At 36.0% G+C, this 6,211-nt stretch overlaps 1 pseudogene; it reads left to right on the forward strand.

The window, feature by feature from the left end:
- The first annotated feature begins 1,244 nt into the window (after positions 1 to 1,244).
- On the forward strand, positions 1,245 to 5,055 carry LOC148912425 (uncharacterized; annotated as a pseudogene).
- The last annotated feature ends 1,156 nt before the right edge of the window (positions 5,056 to 6,211 follow it).

Here is a 6,211-nt window from a genome sequence, read left to right on the forward strand (position 1 = left end):
AAATATAAGCTTATACACACCTTGTTTCTGTATCGAATCCTGAAATTTTGCTCTTTTACCAATGGTATCAAGTCCCAAGACTTTCATGGACTCTTCCTTTACTATACAATCTGATAAATGCGCAGGACCATCAATGTCTTGATCCACAAATTTGTTGGCTATTTCCTCGTTGAAGAGTTGTGTAATCCAGAGGTGTACGTCCTGGCACGTCCATTCTGGAGAAAAATACTATGACGATCATAACTTATTCCCTCTATGTATGGACCAGTCAACTACTTTTCTATCTGTTCAATCGTTACCTTTTGAAGTCTTTGTAACATTTGAAGCGGGTTCTGAAGCTGTCGACTTGGGAGGACTGTCCTCGTCAGTTGAAAGCGTGTTTTTGGCGCCATTTTTTCTCTGACTCATAAATGATCTGTTCCCTTTTGGCTGAGACGGTAGTATCACTTCTTCCTCAGAAACAATTTCAGTATCCCCACTGCTATCATCTTCATGCATATTTGAGGTTGTACTAAAAACCTGAACCTGAAATCTTGGAAGTTCACTCTCTGCTCTCTAAGGGAAATATCGAACCTTGTCGAAGGCGGTCGAATGCGCACTTATTGCCTGCGTGCCATGACTGTATCCTGCCCGTGCATGTCTAGACCGGTCTACGGCTGTGATTGGCTGACGTTTAGACTGTTTCGCGCCAAATTTTATAACCGCTGTGTTATAATTATTGTCGGCTCAATTCCAAAATGGCGGAGGGTAGAGATGAGTTAGAAGTAGAAATTCCCTCCTCTTTGTGCTGTTCATCGTTCATCGTATATGTCAAGCATGTAAAGGAAAGGCTGTGAATTATCGTACACAACAGCTTCATCTAGCTTGCAAACCATCTGTAAAGCGAATGCGACAAGAGTCAATACAATCTCCCATACCAGTTTCATCGAGTAATGTAGGTTAGTATATTTTAAGCTAAGTTATAGGACAATTATTTGTGTTTTATTAACAAAATTCATTTATTGGTACTTCCTTTCCTATTGTAAGATACGAATCCCAATCATTTTTGTTACAGAATTTCCCTCTGATTGTGAAAGTGATAATGATGATTCGGTAACAATTGATGATATAAGCTTACATGGAAATGATGGAAACTCATCAGAATACCCAGCTCATGAAAATCTTGACAACAACTTTTCACCTGAAAGCAATGAATTAAGTGATTTGAAGACGACGAAGAAGTTGAAGCGCTTAAATTTGCTATTGTCAAATGTATCTTTCAAGCTATAGAGTTGAACAAAGAAACAGGCGAATCTTTATGTAATTTTGAAGCCCTTCTTTCATTTGCTCGTCATATGTATTGTCTTGGTAAGAATATAAGTGAGGATGATCCAGATGTAAGAGCAGCTTGGCCTAAAACCTGGGATGAAGCCAAGAAATACCTGGTTGAATTGGGTTATCCAGAAGCCAAAGAATACTTTATTTGTTTGAGCGACACTCACCCCAGGCACTGGGACATCATGGATTCTCCAACTGAAGTGTGTCGACATTGTCAAAATCCTGGAGAAATAAAATATTATTATCTTGGTTTAGAAGGAAAAGTCAAACATTGGTATTCAGATCCTGAAATGTGTACAAAAATGTCATCTCATTGGGACCACAGAGATCAGTGGTTGCATAATCAAAATGAACACACAGAATTAAAAAGTGAATTTTGGGATGGTGACCGTTTTTCAGAACTTTCTTTGTTCTGGAATCCAGAAAAAGAATGGCTTCTTCCAGCAAGATGTACAACCAAAGGATGTGATAATATTGTGAGTGCCGCAAGTCTTCAAAAAGTACCAAACCACGCTGATGGCAGTAAAAGAGTATATTGTGACCAGTGCTGTACAGTCTTTACTCTCCAACCAAAATATGTAAAAGGAGATCCAAGAAACATAGCATATATTGGTATGTAAAATGAGTGTTGCGAATTTGCATTGAATATACAACCTTTTCTATTTTACTCTGTCTCATCAGTTGCTGTTATTGATTTTATCGGTCACTGGGATGGATTTCAGCCCTTTGGGTCTAAAAGGCGTAGCACTGGTATTTCTTATACTTCTTTTGGATGTCTCTGTAATTTAAGTTATTTTTGATTGGCCATAGACCCTTGTGAATTATTTCTTGGTGCTAATGGCTTCAGATTTATAAAAGAAATAAGTCTAGAATGTCCAAAAAGGATCGTTTACAAACAGAGGAGGTTTATACTGTTGGGTTTGTGCCATCGTATGATCTTCCAGATTCAAGACCAAACAGCATTGATCCATTCTTAGAGACCTTGATCCAAGACCTTGAAAATGGATTCATTGAAGGTATATTGTTTGAACAATATCATTCGTTAGATAACACAAAGGCACATCCTTGGGGCATGACATACTGTAGAAAGGGAGAACTATAATTTCTGTGCAACAGGAAAACTGCTCTTATTTGATTTTCGTGAACTTCAGGATACAAAGTGAAATATTCTGGATCTTTATTAAACGCTTCATGTAAACCCCTAAATGTTACCATTCGTCATTTGTTACTTGTTTGGAGAGGGGACCATCCAGCTCAGTGTGAGGTGTGTAAAACAAAGGGAGCAGGGGGAAAGAAGGCTTGTCGAAGGTGCCATATTTGTGGTAAGTCATTCTGTTATGAGTAAATGCTGCATCGAATCATTTAGCTTGTCACCCTACCTTTAGAAGTGTTGTGCTTTCTTGTGTAATCCCTATTGTGTTTTCAGGTACTTGGTTGCCGCAAAAAAATCACTTTTACTATCCTGGATTTCGAAAACAATATCGGCACCGAAATCAAGCAAGAGTCCTTGAAGATGAGCTACCAGATATGAAAGATATAGATGAAGAAGAGAGGTCAACATATTTCACAAGAAAGAGTAAAGAGCGTGGCTACATGGGCATATCTATTTTTTATCGTTTACATTGCCTTTATGGATTTAACTTCCCAACTGATACTGTCTTTGATGTGATGCACCTTCTTCCTCTTAATGTTGTTGAAAATCATATAGACAGAATGATCACCAGCAGTAGCTGTGATTGCAAGGCTTTAAACAGCAATCTTCTAAAAATGCCATGGACAACAGGTTTGGACAGCAACAATTTTTTAGAGCACAAACAATGCACTTTGTATCAAAATAAATATTTGTATTCTTAATGTTTCTTCCATCAGATTATTGTGCATCCCGTCTGCCACGAAATGTTGATGCCATAGGTTCATGGAAAGGTAAATTGTAATCAAATTCAATAACATTTATTAACAAGAACATAAGAAATGCTCTAAATAGTGCAGCAATGATTAAAGTTAATGAGTAACTGTGTGATATCATAATCAAATAATTGTTCCATGAATTCCTAGTAAAATGTACTCTTGTAACAAGTGTAGGCTCAGTTTTACATTTTATTTTATTGTAGCAGAAGAATTTCAGAAATTAGCTTTTCCAGCCTCTGAGTTTGTTTTGTCTGGATTACTACAAGACAATGAGTACAAAGTTTGGGCTCCACTCCCAAGAATGGTTGAACTTGTTTTTAATTGTGGTAGAAATGGTTGGTCTGTTAGCATGTTAGAAAACGTTAAAAGGCTGGAATGGAGATATTGTATTCTATATGAAGAAATGTATGGGATTGATGCATGTGTGATCAATCTTCACAATCTTACTCACTTACCAGAAGACATTCAAAGATTTTCCTCACCTGATAATTTCTGGTGCTTTAATTTTGAAAGAGCTGTGAAACGTTATGTACGACAATCCAGTAACAAAAAACATATTGAGAAGTCATTTGCACGTCGAGAATCACAAAGAGAATTTCTTAGATTCCAGAAAGAGATCAATCATATTCCACGTTTAATGTCCAAGAGAAATATGAAAGTATTCGCATATGAACGAGGGTGGAGATCTGAAATTTTGACAATGACCCCTTGAAAATACCAAAGTATTGTTCTTATGGCCACTGCAATTTATTACAAAATTAACTCATCAGAAAATTGGCACCAGAAAATTATGACTTGGATTTTTTTTTTTGGTACATTATAGCTGGTGTTCAAAGGGATAAATTACTTATTCCTTTGAACACCAGCTATAATGTACCAAACAGCATTGAAGTGGGAAAGTTATCATTAGCAGCTATGCAAAACCCTGAGTAATAGCAGCACCAATAAAAGTCTTTAGGTCTTTTTAACTGAACACCAAGTGTTGCAATTGATAGATTGAAGTTTCCAATACTATGTTCTTTTCTAGGCAACTGCCTCCTCACTGGAAAATGCTAGAATTCTTTACCCGATGAGCAAAGATGAACTTGATGCTGCACATATATCTGAGGGAGTATTGACAGGTGCCTCCAATTTTCACATCTTGGCAAATGAAGAAAAAAAAACAGTAGTGGATCTGCTGCAACATAATGTTGGTGAAGCAGTTGAATCATTCAAAAGTGTTTTCATGCCATTACATCGCATTCCTGATGGGAAACTCTACAGGAAAGGAGACATTGTTTTTGCAAAGGTTGGTGGAAGGGAATCGTTACTAAACTGAAAAGTTTTTATTTACTAAATGATGGAAGTAACTGGAAATCTCTTGCACTTGGAAGTCCCTTTAGAATAGTAGTTGACAAGGAAAATGCTCCTGTTCGACATCCAATAAGTGATACTATAATTGTTGAAGCCACACACAGTAACATTTGTTTACCTGTCAAAGATATAACACGGCAGGTTATGCTGTATCCAGATGTGCATTTGGGACTTGCAGTTGTTGACCCAGAAAGAGAAACCGTACCCTTACCTCAGGTACTGGTACCTGTTTATCCAGGGATTGGGGATTTTGTTTCAATCCAAGGTGAAAACAGTGACGTTTGGCGAGCACATGTTGTAAATGTGAACTACAGCAACAAGACTGTTGATGCCTATTTTTTTGTGAAACGCAACAACTTCCTTGTAAACAAACTATGGGTGAAGGAAAAACCAACCAAGAAACAAGTCATTCATTTTGACACCATTTTAAACTTACTTGATGGTCAGTGGTTGGAAACCAGTTGGAGGGAAACCTAGCACTAAATTCAAGGTATTAAACATCCCTTCATTACCAAAGGTTTTTTACAATCATCAGCACTTAAACTATACTGGTTTAAATATGTGTTTAATAGGGTGCTATTTATTTCAAACTCTGGTTTTTAGGATTACTAAGTTTTTTAAAGAAATCCTGACTTGGAATATATTAAGAAACCATCTTAGGTTCTCAGTTAGAAAACCAGAGCTGGTTTAAATTTAAAACCAACCTGTTTTATTACCAAAAGGTATTTAACCTGGGTTTCATAAAATGCAGATATGGTTGTTTTCTGAGCAAAATGTCATGCCAATAATTTCAATTTCTGTTTTTTTTCAATAACCAAGATCTTTAAAAGAAATCTTGACCTGGAAATTTATAGAAACCACACTTAGGTACTCAATTAGAAACCAGAGCTGGTTTAAAGTTAAAACAAACATGTTTTATTACAAAAACATGTTTAAATTGGGTTTCATAAAACCCAGATATGGTTGTTTTACTGTTAATTTTTTTGACCTCATAAATGCCAAGAAATATCCACATAAAAACCATATATGTTTATAAATACAACATGGATTTCAGGGTATCCAGATAAAATACAGGTAAAATCATGTTTGGTTTTCACTGATTTTTTCCTGTGGATTTGATAGGTTCATTACAAGTTTTACCTTAGCGTATTACAAATTTATACCTTCTATTCAAATCTTCCTTATCTGCCGAGGACAAGGTCACAAGTCTTATACTTGTCCTTGTTAATCTGTGGACTTTAACTTTGGCCTTACCTGAATGAAAATTTAAAAAATAGACCTATAGAAAACGAAAAGGTACTATACTACCGGTATATGCTAAAAAAAACCCACAAAAATCTGCAATAACTTATTTTCTAAACAGTTCACTTACTAAGTAATTCTGAAATTTTAGTCTTTACTTTTCTTTTGTCTCCTACTGTTTTCACATCACAGGTCATCAATTCTTCGTCAGAAAGAACTTCCTTGAGGCATAGCCCATCAATTTTTTTGTTCTACATCAAAAAATTCAGTATGAATAAAGTATGAATATTTGCACTCGTAATATAATTGTCCAGAAAACATGAAACTTTAAATTTGCAATCTTTCTTAGGAGTAAACTTTAAAGACTTTGTACATAACTTGCCTTTGAAAC

The sequence above is a fragment of the Actinia tenebrosa genome, unplaced genomic scaffold (assembly GCF_029948245.1).
Source record: "Actinia tenebrosa isolate PJP-AT-01 unplaced genomic scaffold, QUT_ActTen_1.0 PGA_scaffold11__36_contigs__length_13525064, whole genome shotgun sequence".
Taxonomy (NCBI): domain Eukaryota; kingdom Metazoa; phylum Cnidaria; class Anthozoa; order Actiniaria; family Actiniidae; genus Actinia; species Actinia tenebrosa.